The sequence below is a fragment of the Podarcis pityusensis genome (assembly GCF_964106645.2).
Source record: "Podarcis pityusensis genome assembly, chromosome: 6".
Classification (NCBI taxonomy): Eukaryota; Metazoa; Chordata; class Lepidosauria; order Squamata; family Lacertidae; genus Podarcis; species Podarcis pityusensis.
Window position 1 is genome coordinate 26,824,477 of NC_138030.1, and position 21,194 is coordinate 26,845,670.

The window sequence follows — 21,194 nt, forward strand, 5'->3', positions numbered from 1 at the left end:
TATCATCTATCTATCTATCATCTACCTACCTTTTGTGCATATATCCCACTCTTTAGCAGAATTCCCAAGATGGCTAACAAAATTTGAATAAGCAATTTACAATGCACAAAATGCAAAAGCATACCATACAACATTATATATACAGAATGCTCCTAGAATCAATTACCATCAAGGGCTGGCTGATCTGGTAATTATATCAGAACAAGGAAAGGATCCTCATCACAGGATCCATTGCTTTTTGTGCTCCACTTCCCAGGTTCTTTTGCTTCATGCAGAACCTTGTGCCTTGTTAAATGGATCCAAAGTGTTGCATGAGCTGGACGGGTATTTTACAAAAGTCCTTTCCCCCAAATTATTCTGCTTATGTTTAGGCTTAAAAAAATAAAAGCAATGTGAAAGAACTGCTAGCTTTGGATACAGTATCAGACAGACACAATTTTTTCAATCTTTTTGGCCCATGTTAGAAGGCAGGTTGGAAAAGGAAAGCCCTCCAAGTGGATCTTTTTATCCCAGTTGGTATCTATAGGCCATGTTTTTTATATATGCAATTGTGTTGATTGTGTTATATATACAATTGTTTTATAACAGTTTTTTAAAATCACTTTTTGAAATGCTTCATAGGAAGATAATCATAAACAAAACACTGTAGATAATATAACAACAAGTGCATAATTGGAAAGGAATGCTAATGTTAAGTTTCCTTTTCATCAAATATAATGACATATAGTGTGGCCTGCAAGGTAGTATATCTTTCTGTTTGAGCCCTACTGATTGATCAGGGAACTAATTTAAATCTTCAATTACGGCTTTTGTTGATTAATCTACTGATTAAATTAATTAAATCTTGCAACCCAGGTTTCAATAGAGTTGGTGTCATTGTGGTTATTAATCTAATTTGCATTTCATTTCATTACTGTGGAAACTGTCAAACCATGACTTACGGGCAACTTCATTCAGTGATATTCACATTATGAAAGCTGCTGGCTCAAAATGTGCCTTTGATTTGCCCACTTAAATGTCTTGAATCAGCACAGAAAACAGATTTGGGCTCCCCTCTATTTGCCTCCTTGGTTCTGGACCTTTGGCACCTATTGTCATCAGTACCAGCATCAGCATCCTTGGATTTGTCCCCTTCTCCCTGTGCTTGGTAGGCTGGATGTATGAGCTGTGTGCCATTTTATTTTATTACATTATTATTATTTTATTTTATTACATTTGATTTCCTGCTTTCCTCCAGTGAGCTCAAAGCAGTGTACTTGGTTCACCTTCTCCTCATTTTGACCTTGCAATGACCTTGTGAGGTTGGTTAGGCTGAGAGATAGCGTTAAGTATAATTGGTTTAATTGACACTGAAATGGGGAATGCCTATGTATTGGTGAAAAGATTTAACATGGGACTGTAAGCTCCTAAATGGGTTAATGTTTCCCTGTTGATAGCTTTCTGATACAGTGGTACCTTGGTTCTCAAACTTAATCCGTTCCGGGAGTCTGTTCGACTCCTGAAACCGTTCAAATCGGAAAATGAAGGCGCGGCTTCCGATTGGCTGCAGGAGCTTCCTGCACTCAAGCAGAAGCTGCATCGGACGTTTGGCTTCCAAAAAGCATTCACAAACCTGAACACTTACTTCCAGGTTTGCAGCGTTCGAGAGCTGATTTGTTCAGCAGCCAAGCCGTTTGAGAACCAAGGTACCACTGTACTCTAAACTGAATGTAACCTTTGATCATGTAGTGAGGCTACTGAGTTGCAAATCTGCCATCTTGAAAGGGTGGTAGCTGAGTCTTCTGTCTCAAGACTCTGTGGAGTAAAGATGTAAATGGAGCTCTCTAGGAAAATAATTTCAGGCAAAATGCATGCTGAAGGAGAGAGACATTTTCTTATAGGTCTGTCTGGATTATTTCATATTTTCTAAGATGCTGAGCCTGTGCTGGACAGCACAAGATATTGTACGAATATTTCTGATATTTTGATTCTGTTTTCAAGAAAGTTCTGCAAGTAAAAGTTTGAATAATATTTTTATGGGTCTCGACAATGATATCTTCCAGAAGGAGTAAGTTCTTATGCTTCCATTTGCTACAAACTGCACAATATTAGTTTCTACAATAGATAGTAATTGGCCCAAGAAGACCCAGTGTTGTTCATGGCTAAGTGATAATTCAAACTTTGGTCTCCCTAGTCCTAGCCCAGCACTCTAACATTGGGGATCATAAACAGCTGAATGTCTCATAGCTGCCTGCCACAGCCACTGACAACAGGGGCAGAAAAGCTTGCTTGGGAGCACAGATGTAGAAAGGGAACACCACAGGCAATTTGTAATTTGGGAGTGGGGCATGGCTGAAACTGGGAACTGGCTCTGACTGCCATTATGGTTTCAATCATACCTGAAGCCATAAGGTCTAGAAACATATAAAAAGAAGTGAATGGGAAATCTCAGGATTTTCAGTGATGAGTGACCATACACATAAAAGTACATAATTGGATATATCATCATGTCTTATCGATTAAACTATGAACTGCTTCTATTGTGTTTAAGACAATGTTATGAAGCTCTGCCTTAATGTTTGATCTGTGATGCCCTCATTAAATTCCTCAGGTAGCAGAAAAGAGGAAAGGATGAGAAGGCAGTGGATATAAACTGTACGTTACCCTTTTTGAAGGTGCTGTGCATTATACCACCAAACAACAAAGGACTATTCAATCATTCATAAATTCCCAGAGATGTTGGTATTGATTCTGCTAGCGGGTAGCCACCAAACTCCAAGCATAACAAGGAGTAATAGAGGTGTTGCACTCATTATCTCAGGTAGTGTGATAAATTTGCACAGCTCGCTGGGAAGCAGCGGAGAAGCAAAAGAAAAGGCTTAGCCCAGCCACCTGACACATCCATCTCCCACAGCCACCCTCTTCCCCGCATTGTTTTATCAGCACATTATAATGCAGAAGGAGTCCAGATTGCTACCTGATGTCGCGAACAACTTTGCATGTTAATTCCTTTACTTCCTGCCTGATGGATCACTTGAGAATTCAGCCTTGTTTGGAACTGAACCAGAAATAGGCTCCTTTCCCAGGGGACTTGGCTTTTTCAATCCAAGATGATTAGGAGGGTTTTCTGATGCTGGTCGTGGCATGGACTGGATCTGAGTGTAGGTGATTATTTACAACTATACCGTTGTGCATGATCACCTGAAAACAGCTGACATTTTGGATTTAGCAAGTGCCTGGACATAGTGTTGTCAGTTGGGGATTATTTCACTAGTGTCATTTTCCATAATATGTCCTGAAAAAGGAGGCATGGGTGGGATGTTAATTTTAAATTTTTAAATTTTAGTCCCTCTTGTTACATCTTCAGATGTATATATGTGGCCATCTCTATCTCCCTCTCCCTCGAGAAGGGTGTGTACATGTGTATAAATGCATTAGTGTTGCAGCAGGTGTGATCTGAAAGGGACAAACAGAGCTGTTCTTTGTTTGAGAAAAATCATGTCAATTCCCACATTCCTGAAACAGCAGGAGCAAAATGAAGATAGACTTGATGTTCTCAACAGCTGGCTCCTCATCTGTGGTATGAATCCAATATCACCCCTTGCCTTTCAGATGCAAATACTTTCAGATGCCATACATTTAAAGCACCATGATACTGCTTTAAGCATTCATGGCTTCCCCCAAGGCAGTGGTTTCCAACCTTTTTGAGTCCACGACTCCCTTGACGAACTACATTTTTTTCTGTGGCATCCCTGTGGGGAAACATGCTCCAAGCCTCAGAAGTCCAGTTATGTCACCCTTTGCCTGCAGAGCCAGCAGCCCCTCACCCCTTTTCGAACACCCTCCCTTGTGGAGTGTTCCCTCAGCCTCCCCTCCTCTCCTTTCTCCTGGCCAGCCCCAGAGGCACTATTCGCCTGGGGAGCTTGTAGCCAGGGCTGCTGCAACAAACAGCCACGCAAGCTTTAGGGAGGCAGAAACATGAGAGGGCATCAAAGGAGGGAGGGAAGAAAAGAGGGACAGAGGCCAGTGTTGCCTGCGGCACCCGTGACCATCATTCAAAGCACCCCAGGGTGCCACAGCACACTGGTTGAAAACCACCGCCCTAAGAAATTATGGGAGCTGTAGGGTGCTGACAGTTGTTAGGAGAAGAAGAAGAAGAGTTTGGATTTGATATCCCGCTTTATCACTACCCGAAGGAGTCTCAAAATGGCTAACATTCTCCTTTCCCTTCCTCTCCTACAACAAACACTCTGTGAGGTGAGTGGGGCTGAGAGACTTCAAAGAAGTGTGACTACCCCAAGGTCACCCAGCAGCTGCATGTGGAGGAGTGGGGACACGAACCCGGTTCACCAGATTACAAGTCTACCACTCTTAACCACTACACCACACTAGCTCCTTCCCAGAGCTACAATTCTCTGAGCATCTTAACAATCAATCCCTCTTCTCAGGGAATTGCACATCTGTGAAGGGAACAGTGGTCTCCTAACAACTCTCAGCATCCTGAACAAACTACAGCACTCAAAATTAGAAGTGGCATCATATTGCTTTTAATGTATGGTGTGAATGTGACTTATGCCAGCTGTTGAATCAGCCCAGCACACACAATCATTGGGCAGCAGTTGGAGCTCTCAGGGCGCCTGGCCCCACCAGGTCCCAGGCCCTGTTCGGCCAAATGGTTGGATCTGGAAGTAGTTCACAATCGACACTTTCCACAATGCCCTGATGTAGCATTGCTCTGATGCATTGTTGAAAATTGGAACAGCAGCTCCAAACTGTTTGGTACTTAGGGAACTTATGGCACCACACTTGAAGCTTGGAATATTCCACACTTCTGACCTCACTCCCGTACTTGTGGCTTTTCTCCCCCCCCCCCCCAGCATATTTAGACCCTTCTCACACACTTATATTTCATGGCTGTCTTCACCAGGGATGGGGAGCCAGTGACTCTCCAGAGGTGATTGGGCTACAACTCCCATCATCCTTGACCACTGGACATGCTAGCTGGGCTGATGGGAGTTGGAATTCAACACCTGAAGAACACCATGTTGGCCACCCCTGGTCTTTATCCTAAACTGGAGAATACAACAGTACATTCATTTCTTTTAAATAAAGTAAACACTTGTTCCTTGCTTACATTTGATCATGCTGATGAAAGGGTCAAACTTCACATCAGAGTCTCTGACACCCATTCTTGACTAATTTCTGAACAGAAATTGATCCCTCCTCCCTCTTAACTGGGAGATGGATTAGAGCAGACATTATGCTTTGGGTAGAAACTATATTATTTTCACTACACAATTATTTGGTACTAGAGGTTTTGATTCCATTTAATAGATTGCATGTTATGCGATGAATTAACTAAGAGAAAGGTGCAATCTGCAAATGGACTTATTTGTGCCTTGGTGTATGTCACTAATAACGGTCTCCATGGCAACTAATGCATTTCATCAGGGGGGAATATGAAGACCCAAATAATTTTAAAAGGCAGGACCCATAAGATTCAGAGCAAATAAACAAACTAATGTGTGATACAGTGTGCTCACTGTAGCAGATATACTATTTTCATTGCTCAGGGAAATGGATTCAAGGTTAATTCAGCAGGATGCCTATTGCATTTACAAGGCTAGAGGGATTGTGAAGAAGTGGTGTGTGAAAAGAAGCCTAACTGGTAGAGGCTCTGGAGAATAATTCAGAACAAATGTATACAAAAGTAGTGTATAGTGATAAAGAAATATGGAACTGCAGTGTTGGAAGAAATCTGAAAAATCATGTTGTCCACTAATGCAGTCCCTATTTCCACCTATTCCCAACACATTATTCAATGAATAGATCAGCAATGGCAGAAATATTGCTTATAATTCTTTCAGTGCCTTTAAACAACATGCTGTATAGTGCATATAAGATTAATAATGAGAAACCCCCCTCGCCCTTCTCTCAGCTTTACAATCTGAGCAAATAGGTGTATGAGAGAAAAGCAAAGAAGAAAGAATAAGGAAAGACAATGAGGGAGGGATACATTGTTAGCATTCAGAGAATGCTAAACAATGGTTTAGTAATATGTGACTGAGCCACAGGCTTCTCTGTCCCCCTTCTTGCTCCTTCTTCACATGGCAGTGAAGAGATCAGAAACCTTTTGCTGCCATTTTTATCTAACCACACTTTAGTGTTGGGCCAAAACCCAGACAAACTGTGATTAGGCTTACCTACAGTTTGCTGAAGCAAGCTCACATCAAACCACAGTTTATGAAGTTGATTTGTTTGAATAAACCAAAGTTAAGATTGGGATTCAGATGTAATGTTAACTGAAAACTGAACTGAAAGCTTCTGATCTATCTACTCTTCACAGCTGCACCGGAGCAGGACAGAGGAGTACTGGTAAATAAGCCCATACACCTAGTGCTAATCATAGTTTACTGTTACATCCAAATCAGGCCACTTAGTTAAAGTCCTAGCAACTTAGAGGAGGACTAGGAAAAGAGATAGCCAATCTTCCATGGAAAGATAGCTTGCCCACCACCACCTAACATCCCCAGCAAGCAGTGGGTGCCTTGTGGAGGGAACTGGTGCTGCTGAAAAGCCAGTGTTCCATGTGAACTGAGTAGAATATGTTCTCCTACAAGGAAAGGTTATATGACTGAAACATGTTGGTTATGAAAAAGGCTGTGCAAGAGATAGACATACTAGACATTTATATAACAATGCATGCTGTGGAGAAAGTGGATGCTGATCTTTTAAATAGAAATCCAACTCTAGTGATACTGGAACTCAGCATCAACTTTCAAACAGGAGCCTCCAGCATTTCCTTTTCAGGCATGCCAGAATCATGAAATGCAATCATCCTTGAAAAATACGATAGTAGAGTGCTCTACTCTTCAATTCAAGCGGTTGTGTTAGTCTGGGCAGATCTTACCAAAGCAGTCTTGGGAACAAACAACAACCTTCCAACTTTGTCCTTCATATGGATGCAACAGATTGATTATGGAAAAAATAAGGATGGCCTGGAAGCAAAAGCACCAGTACCATCACTAACAGATGTAGTGAGTAGCTGGGTGATATTGGTGGCACATGGAAATAAAAATACAGAATGGATACGGAAAATATGGAAAGAAAACATGCTACTCTGTATGGTCAAAATTCAGGCACTTTGCTTCTGGTTGAATTTGTGGCAAAAGGGTCTGCTGAGTTTTTCGTTTTTCAATGGTCCATCTAAGGACCACTTTGCATGCTATACAATATATTAAAGGCAGTAATTATGTGTAGGAAAATGCAAGCAGCACACATGTCTATTGTATCCATGGGTATTTTATTGCATGCATGGTCAGCCTGGATAGTTCAGTTGGTTAGAGCATGGGACAGCTGCATATTCCTGCATTGCAGGAGGTTGAACCAGATGATCCTCAGGGTTCCCTGCAGCTCTAAAATTATATGATTCCATGCAGGAACTACATGTGCATGCTTCTTGTTAAGTCGTGGGTTGACATAGCAGCCGGCACAGCGATTTCTTCAAGTAGCTCTTTATTATGGTAAGCTGGAATAGAACTGACTGCGAACAGCTCAGCCGGCCTGTATTTATAGGCAGCCGGCTGTCAACATTGTAACCACAACAGCCCAGAGTTCCCGCCTAAAATAACTGCCGCGGACCTGAGTGAAAACTATCTACAGACCTGAGTGAAAACTATATACAGTATCCCCCTGTTGGCCCAGGGTGAAACTACACTACATAACACCCCTCCCCACCGAGATAAGGCGTTAGTTACAATCGTAATGGTTTCCTTATATACAGCACTACGCGTAATGGTTCAATTAAGCACAAAAGCATATCGGTTACATTTCCCATACTTAGACCAACAGTGATACCTGTCCAACAACATAGTCCTTTAAATAAGTTGGGCGCTTGGAAACTCTGCCAGACCGCCGGGGACTGGTAGCCAAGTCCGGAGGGCCACACAGTTCTCGCTGAGGCTGTGGTGCGACCCTAGGTGGCGTTGGAACCAACTCCCCTGGATCCGCTGCTGTGGGTGGAGCCTCCGCAAGTGGAGTGGTCTGAGCCTGTTCTGAAACGGCTCGGTTCGGCTCCACGCTGGCAGTTCGCGAGGGAGGTGTAGGTGGGGCCTCGCCATCTGTACGTGTCTCTTCTGGAGCTGCAAGCGCAGTTGGGGGCACCTCGGTAGTGTCCAAGTCCCCAACCCTGCGCCTAAGCTGGTCTATGTGCCGTCGCCACAAGCGTCCGTCTTCGAGTGCCACCTGGTACGAGCGAGGTCCAGTGACTCCCACTACTGTGGCTGGCACCCAAGGGATGTCCCCCACATAGTTCCGGGCAAAGACCTGGTCTCCTGGGACAAATGACCATGGTGCGTTGGCACAGCCTGGGGGTTCAGCCACGGCAAAGTCTGGGTGTAGCCGGTCGAGCGGTGACCTGAGGCGGCGGCCCATAAGCAGTTCAGCAGGACTCCTCCCTGTGGCCGCATGAGGGGTGATGTGTTGCACGAACAAGTATTCGGCGACCCGCTCATGCCAGTCTCCCCGGTCCAGGCGCGCCAGTGCCTCTTTTGTCGAGCGCACCATTCTTTCCGCTTGCCCGTTGCTGGATGGATGAAAGGGTGCCGTTAGGGCATGGCGGATGCCCAGTCCCAAAAGATACCGCTCAAACGTGCCTGACGTGAACTGCGGTCCGTTGTCAGAGACAAGAACATCAGGACACCCATGCGTTGCAAACAGGCCTCGCAGCACCCGGATGACAGCTTCGGTAGTGGTGGAGGGCATCAGGGCGACCTCCAGCCATTTGGAATAGGCGTCCACCACTACCATAAAGGTCCGGCCGTGAAAGGGGCCAGCCAGATCGATGTGCACCCTCGACCAGGGTGTCTTTGGCGTCTCCCAGGTGTGTCCCTTAGCTGCCGGTGGTGCAGGCCTCGACTCCTGGCACGCTTGACAGGCGGACACCCAGGCAGTGATGGCATCGTCCATATTAGGCCACCAGACGTAACACCGAGCCAACGCCTTCATTTTGACAATTCCCGGGTGGCCAACGTGCAGAGCCTCCAGGACGCGCTGACGGAGTCCCTGGGGAATCACGACGCGGTCTCCCCACAGCAGGCAGCCGCGATGAGCTGAGAGTTCATGTTGTCTGGTTGCGAAGGGCTGGAACTCCGATGCAAAAGGCCCTTGTGGCCACCCCCTCCACACCCAGTTGAGCACCCGGCTGATGGTGCGATCCTGGGCAGATGCGGAGGCCACAGTGGCAGCCGATACAGGCGCTGCCGGAAGATCCTCAATCAGAAGGAGCGATGAAGCTGGAGCCGGGTCTTCCACAAATGCTGGAAGAGGGCAACGGCTGAGGGCGTCGGCATGGCCCATCGATTTCCCCGGGCGATGGATGAGCCGGTAGTGGTAGGCAGCCAGGAAAACAGTCCATCGCAGCATGCGTGGTGAGAGGACCGGTGGAGTTGGACGATCACCGGCGAGGAGGCCCAGGAGTGGCTTGTGGTCAGTGATGAGGTCAAAAGTCCTGCCATAGAGGTATTCATGGAACCTCTTCACTCCAGCCACAAGTGCCAATGCCTCCTTGTCGAGCTGGCTGTAATTCCGTTCCGTCGGAGATAGTGTCCTGGAAAAGTAGGCGAGCGGTGCTTCTCTTCCATCTGGAAAACGGTGACTAAGGACAGCACCGATGCCAAAAGGTGAGGCGTCGCAGGCAAGGACCAGCGGCCTGGATTCACTGTACTGTACCAGCACACTGTCTGAAGAAAGGAGAGCCTTGACCGCGTTGAAGGCCGCCGTCTCCCGATGACCCCAGGCCCAAGGCGTCTTAGTGCTAAGGAGTCGGTGAAGAGGCTCAGACACTGTGGCTTTGTGGGGCAGGAACATGTTATAAAAGTTCAGCAGCCCCAGGAATGCCTGTAACTCCGTTTTGTTCTTTGGGGTGGGGGCCTGCTGGATAGCGCGGATCTTGGATGTGGTTGGATGAAGACCGGAGGCATCGATAAGATAGCCCAGGAACTCTACCTGTGGAACGGCGATCTGGCACTTCTCCCTCTTTACCTTGAGCCCGGCCTCCTGGAACCTGGTCAGCACGGCACGGAGGCGCTCGAACAGCTGCTGGTGTGAGTCTGCAGACACCAAGACGTCATCAAAATATGGTACCACGCCCGGAAGCCCTTGCAGGAGACGCTCCATAAGGCTTTGGAAGATGCCAGGAGCCACACTCACCCCGAACTGCAACCGGCGGCAACGGAATGCCCCCCGGTGGGTGACGATCGTCTGGGCTTCAGCAGTGGCATCATCGACTGGCAGTTGTTGATAGGCTTGGGCAAGGTCCAGCTTAGCGAAGACCTTACCCTCACCCAGGGAATGCAGCAGGTGTTGGACAACAGGAACCGGATAAGCGTGCTGCTGAAGTGCCTTGTTGATCGTGCACTTGTAGTCAGTGCAGATTCTCACCGACCCATCTGGCTTGACAGGCGTGACGATGGGGGTTTCCCACTTTGCGTGGTCAACCGGCTCCAAAACTCCTTGGGCGATCAGTTTGTCCAGTTGTTCGTCCACCTTAGCCTTGAGAGCAAAGGGAACCCGGCGTGGCTTTAGCTTGATGGGGGCGACTTGTGGATCAAGGCTAAAGGAGATGGGCGTACCTGTATATTGGCCCAAGGTGCCGTCAAAAACCTCGGCAAAGTCTTTGACCAGACCCTCAGTCTCTGCGTTAGAGATGCAGTTGATGCCGGTGACTTCCAGGCCGAGGGCATCAAACCAGTCTAGCCCTAGGAGGCTTGGCCGCTGACCTTCGACCACCACCAACCGGAGCAGGCCCGAAAAATCCTTGAAGGCGATCCGGAACCGGCCAACGCCTACCACGGGAATGTCGTTTCCCTGGTAGTCTCTCAGGTGTACGCGGTGAGAGTCGAGTTGCCTTTTGGACACTCTGGGTACCAGTCTTTTGATGGTGCTCCATGACACGATGGACAGGGCAGACCCGGTGTCGATCTCCATGTCACATGGAGCTCCTTCAATGAGCACCGTGACGTTCAGCTTGCGTCGCGTAGGCGAGTCGGTTTGGCCAATCGTGGTTCCAGACGGGCAGCGGCAGTTGGTGAGAGCGAAACAACTTTCCTTGGCAGACTGGAGTGAAGACTTGGACTTGCGAGTCGATGAAGGGGGGGTGTCAGACGGAGCCGATCGGCAGACCTTAGCGATGTGGCCCCTTCTGGAACACTTCCTACAGATGGCGTCTCTGAATCGACACTTGGCACGGGAATGGTTGCCTCCGCAGCCAGCACATTCCGGTTGGCCCTTGGACTTCTGTTGGAACTTCCTGCGCTCCCGCTTTGTCTGGTGCACGTCCTCGTCTTCACTGGCGGATGCCTCCTCACTGCTGGCCTCTTCATGATGCACCGGAACTGGCTCCCTAGCAAGACGCGGGCTGCTGGACTTGCGGATCTCCTGGGCGGAGCGTTCAGCAGCTTCTGAGGCCACAGCCTCCTCAATGGCTTTCTGTAGCGTGAGGTCTGGCTTGGCTAGGAGGCGCTGTTGCAGATGGATGTCCCGGACCCCGCAGACGATTCGATCCATCAGGGCATCGTCTAAGTCTCGGAACTCACAGTGCATTGCAGCCTGTCGCAGGGCGGTGGTGTAGTTGTTGATTGACTCCCCCTCTGCCTGGTTCCGGTGGTAGAACGCATGGCGGGCAGCAATCTTGGACGGCTTTGGTGCGTAGTGGTTGCGGAGCTTCTCTTGGATCGTGTCCCATGGTGTTGCCTGGACTGCTTCAGGCGCAACCAACGCTCGGGCCGTCTCAAACACCTCAGGCCCACAGAGGCTGAGGAATAGGCCCCGCTTCCGATCCTTTGATACTGCTGTCAGCTCGTTGGCTTGGAGGTAGCAGTCGAACCGAGCGAGGTAGGAGTCCCATGATTCAGAGGCTGGCGCAAACGGCGGTAGAGGCACAAGTGAAGCCATGATTCCGATGCCGGCGTGAAGGGCGATGGATGGAACACAGTGCTCTAGCCAGAACAGTCAGCTCTGAATTGGTTCTGCCCAGTGATTTCGCTCAGTGATTTCGCTCTGTGATTCAGCTCAGTGATTCAGCTCAGTTCAGAGGCTGGCCGCATCTGGCTGTGCTCTGATGTCCATCTATCCCACCTTCGTCGCCAGTGTTAAGTCGTGGGTTGACATAGCAGCCGGCACAGCGATTTCTTCAAGTAGCTCTTTATTATGGTAAGCTGGAATAGAACTGACTGCGAACAGCTCAGCCGGCCTGTATTTATAGGCAGCCGGCTGTCAACATTGTAACCACAACAGCCCAGAGTTCCCGCCTAAAATAACTGCCGCGGACCTGAGTGAAAACTATCTACAGACCTGAGTGAAAACTATATACAGTATCCCCCTGTTTTTTTTTTTTTTTTTTTTTTTATAAAAATTTTTATTAGGATTTTCTCACTTTTTAAGACAAACACACACAAAAGAACATCATAAACATCAACATTACACACAAAAAACACATATAATTTCAAAATCTTATTTTCCTAACCACTTTCCCAGACTTCCCCCGCCTCCCCTTCTTGCATCCCCATTCAAAATTTAGCCCAGCAAGTTCTTTATGCCCAAATTAATCCCTTATTAATATTTTATTTAAATCATCTTCATTAACCATTTTCGAACTTCTATACCTCATTTTAATACCCACATCCACCTTTTCTAAGATTGATCCACTTTCCCTTTCACGAAATTCCCAATTGTATATATTTACAGAAAATCTTAACAAATAAGAGCATATACTTGTAACCCTTTGGATTCTAACGTTCCTCCCCCCCCTCCCCCGGTTTTGGTCCCCCCAAAAATTGTCTTTCTATCTGACAGTTCTCAGCCTGGATCTATCACGTCCGAGGCCTTTAAATCTCTTTCAGTCCCTTTCAGCCGGTTTTGTTGACAGTCCTTTATGTTGGACATCCAATCTCGGAGCATCTTCGACCCAAAAGGGTCCAAATTTTTTCCAACCAGTCCTTCGTGTTCAAAAGAAGAGTCCAGATCTTGCTTCTTGTTCTTTCCAAGTCCCAATATCCCAAATGCCTCAAACGGTCCAGTTTTCACCTTCACCACATTTGTAATCCATAAGTCTTTTGGACTCTCCATGGGAAAAGATCCCCACTCTTCATTCTCAATTTCAATTTCAAACCAAATTTTTGACATACAAACTTTATCTTCCATGCATCCTGACCTTGAAGGCCTCTGGTTGTCCTTTTTCACTTGCATCATTTCTGCTCCTTCTTCACGTTCCTCCAAAACAGCACTTAAATCTTTCTTCCCAGCTGTAGATTCTTCTTGAGTCATGTCCACCACTTCAGCAGAGTTGTTTATTTTTAAATTCAAGATTATCAGATTCGTAGCCATAACAGAACTCTGCTCTTGCAGCTTTCCCAGAAGTTCAAAGACCCTATTTAACTCTGCTTGTAATTTTCCATCTGCAGCCATTGTAATGTTCCAAATCCCCTCTAGAGGGATTTTTGTTACTAAGTATTCTTTTTCCAACAATCCGGATATTTTGTTATTGTTGCCACTCTAATTTTAAAAGCTTACAGTCCCAATGTTACAAAAGTAACCGACACAAATAACAAAAAACAGAATTTCTTGACTTTGACAGCTCAGTTGACAGCTGTCAAACTCTGTAAATATCTTCACAGGCTCCCTCTCGGGTCACTCCCGGATCGGGGGGGGGGGGGTTGCACTTCAACTCCAAAGATCAGTTCAAATCCTCCAGCAATTAACTTATAGATCCAAATCGTGAAATTAAGAATTGTATCTCAAAGAGAAAAAAAAAACAGTCTCTCGATCTTAGTTGTTTAATTCTTGCTTTAAATTGCCTGCAAGAGGGGGGGAGGCGGACTTCCTTTTGGCACCTCCCCCGGTCGTACCGAATTCAATTAAAAGAAATTTTTAGTTCCAATTACTCACGGGTTGTTGCATTTTAAGTCCAAATATTCAAGGAAAGAAGTCAGCGCTCTCCAGCCATGGCTTGCGGCTTCACTCCGTGGAGGAAGCGGTCTACTCACAGCACCACGCCGCTCCCCGTATCCTCTCCAAAGCCTTTAAAAAGGCTTCTTTGTGGGTCGGGGGGGCGCAAATGGTGCCCGCCGAGTCACCAGGTCCACAGGCATCCGCGCCTGTGGTTTCTGAGGGTCCCCGCGTCGCCGTCGCGGCAGGACCCCTCCTCCACCGAGCCGATTCCCTCCGGAGCTCGGAGGGAATCCGCCATTAGCTGGTCGCGCCAACCCGGAAGTCCTACAGTATCCCCCTGTTGGCCCAGGGTGAAACTACACTACATAACACTTCTCACACACAACAACCTACATAGGCACTTGTCCGTACAAAAGTGGCTTCCATGTGGGACATGAATGAAATACAGTAAGCCCTAGGAGATTCTATACTTTTCAAACTTTAATTAAATACCTGAATACAAAACCCTATTAATGAAACTATCCAGGAAACTGGTGCTGACTGTGACTTGAACTAAATCATGTGAGATGCATTGTATCAGGAAAGATGCCCCCTTGCTTGGAGGTCTCATTTGTATATAACGTCATTGCTCCTGACCTGCTTCCATTTTTGTGACTTCCATATTCTAAAAAGCTCTGTTTAGGCTTTGACCTCTCTCTGGATTCAGACTCACATCTTATCGCTCTGCAGGTTTTCCACAGGATCAATAATCTTTGTCACAGAGATCCTGGACTTCATTCATGTTTGTCTCCTGATTCTCCTCAGTGTCCCCTGATAATTTTGGCCTCTCAGTCTATCCTGTTTCCTCCTTGCCAGTGTGCCCTCAGAACCTTGAGTTTGCCCACCACGCCCTCAACTTTCCACTGTCTCAGTTTGTGTTTTGGAATGTGAATAAAAACTCACTGGGCCTTGAATTGGGGACATTATCTTTACTCCATAGGTGGCTTACTGTAGATTTAGTAAGGGGGAAACAATATTATATCGGTTCACCCACAACCATTAAAGCACAGATTGCTGATGTGGGGGCTGGGGGGGGGCAGTCTTCCTGCCAGCACCTCCTATGGTGCCCATGAAAGGTCTCAGTAAATACTCCCTCAAAAATTCACAATACACAAAAGGCTATTTGCTCTTCCTTCTTAGCTTCTGTTTCCATTGACGCAGCCTCTCCTCCATTAAAGCCATTCCCCTGCAGCAGCCATTTTGTATTATGCCATGCCACAACAGCAGCCATTTTGTGACTGGTGCCCACAGCACCTTCCAAAAGCACTGGTCCCAAAAGGTTGATGGCTCCTGTATTAAAGGCTCCGGAGCAATCAACTGTCCTCCACAGATGTTTTGGAGCTTGTTCTTCAAGTCAAAGCAATCACTGGGTATCTACAAAGTCTGAGCCAGAGCTCCAATGTAGGGTGGGTGGTTTTCTTATCTGGAAGAGAGGAAGATGTTGTCTCACTACTGCACCCAGCTCTCAGCATAGGCAACCTTTTGCCATCACGCAGAACCTTAATCCACCCTGAATATCCAGGTTAAAGTAGGATTAACAATCTGTCCAAAGGGGTAGAGTCAGCAGGTTTGCTGTTTATACGGCAAACCATGAAACTTTTGTTTACTTACTGTACATCAGCAAAGGCTCTTGTTTGGTCCTTTCTGTGAAGTATGTTCACTTCCATTATGGACCGGATGCAATAGATCTTGTTTTACAATCTGTGTTTTCTGTGACAACATGGTTAACATCCCACTAGTACATCAAGTTTACAAAGCTTCACAATTCCTCTCCAGGGTATTGACTTCTGAATATTTGCTGAGGAGCAGATAGTGTTTGGGCACCTATGGACTGGGCTGGCGTCAGTCTGTAATTGCCATCAGACAATGTGCAACATCAGGGATTCATTCCCCTCTTTTGAAGGGCCTCATCTTTTCCCCCCTGTGTCGCTTGAAGCTACATTTCCACTTAAGTGCCCAGAATGATAAAGAAGCATTTACAAAAACAGGTGCTGAAAGACCTTTGTTTGTTTCCTATCCTCTCTTTCCGTGGCACTTCATCTGATACAGATTTGACAGCTTCTTCAACACTTCCCCACCCCCAAAATGCAGCTGGGTTGTCATACTGATGACCCCCAGCGGATGTCACCAGATTGTCTCAGCTTTTTGTCATGAACCCATCTCATTACCATTTTCTTTAATTCATCCAGGAAGATGCTTTCTCCCTTCCCCCTGATAAACAAGAGAAATGAAATATTGATTTCCATAGCATGTTTGTAACATTTCTTAGGGGATAGTCTTCTCTCTCTCTCTCTCTCTCTTCCCTCACGCTACCACCCCTTCTTTTCAGCTAGCACAAATAGACAGCCTTAACTAGCATGGCAGACAACATGCATCTGGTTTAAGGTTTGGACTGAGCAAAACAGTAATTTAGACCATATTACACTTTTCCAAATCAAGTTTTCCAGAGAGAAACCTGTGGCTGGTGTTCTCAAAAGGCTCCTTGGCCATCTGGACCAAGAGTCTCCATGCTAAATTATTCCACCGGGCCCTGAGGAAAATGAACGGAAAGATGTCAAGGTCAGGTAATCTGTCAGAAGTCGCACAGGAAGCAATGTTAAATATTCTTCTTCTACTTCAGGGGCCTAAATAATAAAAATATGCAATAGCATTGCCTGCTGGAATCTGAGCTTTCACTTACAAACAATATAACTAAAAATAAACAACAGAAAGATGTATATTCACTGACTCTCACGTGCCTTAAGATTGGTGGAAGTCTAGGGTGTCAGGATGCGAGGTTGCAGCCTAAGCTTATCTCTGAAGGGCTAGCTTTCTACGTGCAATGAGTTTTCTACTCAGTTATGCCTTGAGCAAGAGTTGGCCTAGATGAGCTCCAGGTTCCCTTCCAACAACTCTAAACTTCTACAATTCTGTGTGACTGCCTCCCCACCTTGCTTTGTGCAATGCTATAAAGTCATCCGAGAGCTGTACCATGTGATCTTTCTGAATGTACAGTTTGGCTCTTAGCCTGACAGAATCCAGACAAGCTTATTCATTATCTCCATCCTTTTGATTCCATCTTGTTGAGCTTTTATATTCAAGCATGCCCTCAGATCTCTGCCGGAAAGAGCCCCTGCTCTGCTTTTAATTTGCTGGTGTGATTATTTGTAATTCCTGCTAAATTCTCTTCATTCCTGCAGTGTAATTAGGCAGAGGAGCAGTCTTTGTTCTGCATTTGAAAAGCAATTAGTCATGCTTTTTGCTTCCTAGTTTGTTCCTCTTTTTTTTTAATTAGAGCTTTGTTTTTTGGTTTTTTTGTCCTTAAAACAGACTAGAGAATATAATATGTATCACCTGCAGCCATGCCAGGCTTCTTAAGAAAGGAAGCAAAAACTCCACTCTGACTTGGGTGGAAATGGAGCACCCAAACCAAGCCTACAAAGATACTGCGTGACGAATGCATGATGAACTCAAAGCAACAACTCGTTAGTGGATACAGCTTAACAGAAGGCAGACTAGGCTTGGGGAAGGGCTGTGGCAGAGTTGTGTAGCACATGCTTCGAGTTGCACCCAACACAGTATAATGTGAAGGTTCCATCAGCACAAGGACTTCTGCTTACACAACAGAATGTTCCACCTCCCTGCCCCCACGCACCCCCTAAATCTGGCCAAGGAGTTCCCACAACCCTCTAGAGCAGATCTGGGCAAGGCACAAGGAGAAGAGATGGGGGCAGTTCTACAGTGCATGTAGAAAGCTTTGTTCTTACAGGACAGAGCAGTCCTATCAGCACAAAGATTTCTACTTTCCCCTTCTCCTCCTATCACAATCACCCCACACCCTCCCCAAATCTGCTCCAGAAGACTGGGAGAGAACCCAGAACAGATGGGGGGCATGTAAGGGAGAAAAGAAGGAGGAATGTCCTATTGCTCAAGCAGAAATGCTTGCATCAATGGGATTGTTGCTTTGACAGGGTCTTTCCAGTGGTGGTTCCACATTTGTTGAATGTTGAATGATCTGCTTACTGAGGTACATTTGTCTCCATCATTATTAGCTTTCAGGAGGAATTTGAAAACATTCCTATTTACTCAGGTATTTGGTGGCTAAAGAACATTGCAGCTGGGAACACTGGGATCCCTGGATGAAATAATGTTTTTAACGGAAACTATTTTGAAATTTTATTTTAATTGAAACTGTTTTTAAATTTCTTTTAACTGTAACTGTTTCAACTGTTTTAGAATGTTGCTTTTTTAAAAGAACGTGGGTGTGTTTGATGCCATGGGCTCCTCTGAAAAGGAAAATAGGATATCTATATAGAGATAGATGTTATTTTGTTTTTTTCTTTGTGGCTCTTGTTGGACACTGCTCTGATATTGGAGGAGGACATCTATAAATAATTTTAGAAATAAGTAAATGACTGTGATGACAAAGCATAGTCCTATGTGCCTAGGCACTTTTTAAACACTCTTTTACGTGCACAGATATAATTTAAAAATAAGAATAAATAGATTGGATGCTAGAGAGAGAGAGAGAGAGAGAGAGAGAGAGAACGTCTCTTCTCTGATCCTCTCCTGAACTTCACCTGCCTTTTTTAAAAAGTCAGATTTCACAGCCAATGTCATGCATCTGGGAAACAGTCAGCAGAGGAATCAATTTGTGACATTTTCATCCTCTTCAAATCACTGGATTTTGTATGCATTAGCTGAAGCTCAAGCCCATCTCGCCCATACTTAGCAGGAGGATTCGCAACCCCACCACTAATGACAGTCCAGCCATCTTTTTTCAGAGTAAAAATGGGGGGAGATTGGTACAGATGGATTAGTGGTTCTACAGCCCTGCCCCCTCATCCATAAAATTAGGACAAATCCCATCTCCCTGAAGTGCCTCAAGATTAATTTACTAATGCTCAGAAAGCTTCTGGAAGATGAATATTATTGGTTTAATAGGTAAAATTGCGTCATTACATTCTACCTACCAAATAGGTAGAATATCACCTGCATTATGGTCAAAGACTTGGGTGCTGCATTAATGGAAACTTTGTGTTTAGGGAAGTAAGATTTCACCTTGGCTTTGAGCTGCAGATTTAAGAATCCCTCCCCCCCCAACCATGTGAATATATTCTTGTAACCACAGCATGCAACAAGGCCTGTTGAGGATGAAAGATCGCAGATCACTGGAACTCACCTTGCCTGCAGCAGAGGCTTGAACTACACTTTTTGAGAGAGCAGTCTTGTGTCTCTCCAGTAATGTGATGTGATTCATCTAACTCAAAGGTTTCCTCACTCCCTCACAAGTGCCAGCCAACAGAAGGTGTGGACTAATGGTGACAATGAGTTCCTCAGTATGTATAGGATGGGCCTATCACCCCTTTTCATTACATCTGAATTTTCTTGGATGTGCTCCTATGTTAGATATCTTTCCTAGACAAAGGATTTTGCTATATGTTGAAATGCAGGGTAACAGGTCTTTCCAAAACCTGAAAATAACCGATAGTTGATTTTATACAATCCCAGAAATATGCTTCCCAAAAATAAAGGAAGGAAGGATGGATGCTTTGGGAACTAAAAAGCAGCAAGGCTTTTCCCTATTCTCCAATTTTCTCTAGCTACGATTCATCCAATATATACAAGGATCCAAAGCCATTCAGTTTGAAGACACTGTTTATAGATGCTTAAGGACCCCTATGGACTATGGGCTAGTGCTTATTTAGGGCAGGGGGTATTCTGCAACATGTTATTGACACAATAATAGTGCATTAGTGGAAGACTAGAACATGGAGGAGCAGTGGGTTATTAACCATTTCCCATTGCTCTATTTTCCTGTGGAAAATTACTCTCTACAAAGCTGCTTTTTGTTGCACAATGTAAACATACAGGCCTATTACAGATACCTGCATCTCCTTTTCTGCTTCAGTATGGTAGAATTTAGACTAGGAAAATAGTTGAGCGGGGCAAGGGGAAGAGTTACCCACTAAATGAAGTTATATTTCCACCAGCCAGCTGGATGATTTTCCCGACCTGCATAGAATAAAGGTGTGTTTTAGAAAAGGAAGCTGTTTTTCCATGAACTCTGGAAAATGTTTTGCTTTATATTGATTTTTAAAAACACTGTTAGAGGCTTAGTGGTCCCCTACTGAACCACTCAAGCATAGAAGCACTATTGCGGACCTTTACTTGTTTTTCTAAAGTGGCATACACCTGCAAGGCTTGGCTGGCTCCTCTTGCAGAAAGAGTGTGCCATTTCATGAATCTTTCACTTCATTTTTTTTTTTTTAAATAAAAGACTGTTCTTTCTTTGCAGACTCCCTGCACTCTCCCTGCCCAGTGATGTCATGTATAGCTGCCCCCCTTTAAAAAAAGAAGTGGCAAAATACACATTTATCCAAGTGCTAGATATAAGATTTACAGTGCAAAGATGGTCATGACCCCCAGACCAGAAACCCCATATTAAGGAGATGAGGTTCAGAGTGGGAGCACACATTGCCCTCAAGAGACCTAGAAGCACCTAACCAGCTGGAAGCAATTTCACATGAAGAGTCTGTGGTCAGGGTTAGGGGTGTGTGGTCCACCCCGGGTGTCATGCCTGGGGTGTGTGTGACAAAATTCCCCCAGGCAGATCAGTGTGGCGGTGCTCGCACCCCCAGCAGGCAGATTTTCACAATTGGCACAATTGTCGCCATGAAAATACGCCCTCTGATTGTGCAAATATGCCCGGCGACCAGCCTGGCACCCCCTGGCAGGCAGTGCTCGCATCCCCGGCAGATGGTTTTATGCAACCAGCGGTCAGATTTTTGCGATTGGTGGGCGGCACTGGCACCCCTGGCAGGCAGTGCTCACACTCCCAGCTGGCAGCATTGACATGGTTTTTATGGGATCGTAGGTCAGATTTGCACAATTTGCGGGTGTATCTGTTTCACGGCCAATCCTCCCTTAAAAAAGAGCAACAACTCTGGGCAACGTTCCCAAAAATTGCAATGTGGGGGAGTGACAAAAAATTTACGCACCGGGTACCACCTGATCTTGCTACGCCTCTTTCTGTGGTGTCAGTGCCCCTTTGAACCAAGGATGCCCCACCCTCCTCTCACTCAGAGGCCTCCAGCTCAGAAGTCTGCCTGCCCCTTTGTCGGAGTCGACAACTGCTAAAGTGAGGACAACTTTAAAGGAAGAGGCTTCTCTCAGTGAAACCAGAGCTAGCTCCTTGGACTGTGCTGCAGTTCCTGTTGAAAGCTCAATCTGAGGATGCCTGCTGCTGA

The 21,194-nt window shown here is 45.9% G+C and overlaps 1 protein-coding gene and 1 long non-coding RNA gene across 2 annotated transcripts in view; one reads left to right on the forward strand and one right to left on the reverse strand.

Moving 5' to 3' along the window:
- The window catches only part of LOC308478990 (uncharacterized protein), a 377,493-nt gene that overhangs the window by 220,920 nt on the left and 135,379 nt on the right, over positions 1–21,194 (forward strand). The window lies entirely within an intron of this gene.
- Positions 14,330–21,194, reverse strand: part of LOC308479012 — a 53,271-nt gene continuing 46,406 nt past the window's right edge. The window contains exon 3 of the long non-coding RNA XR_013987425.1: positions 14,330–16,495. This is a non-coding gene — a long non-coding RNA (uncharacterized lncRNA). The remainder of the gene's footprint in view (positions 16,496–21,194) is intronic.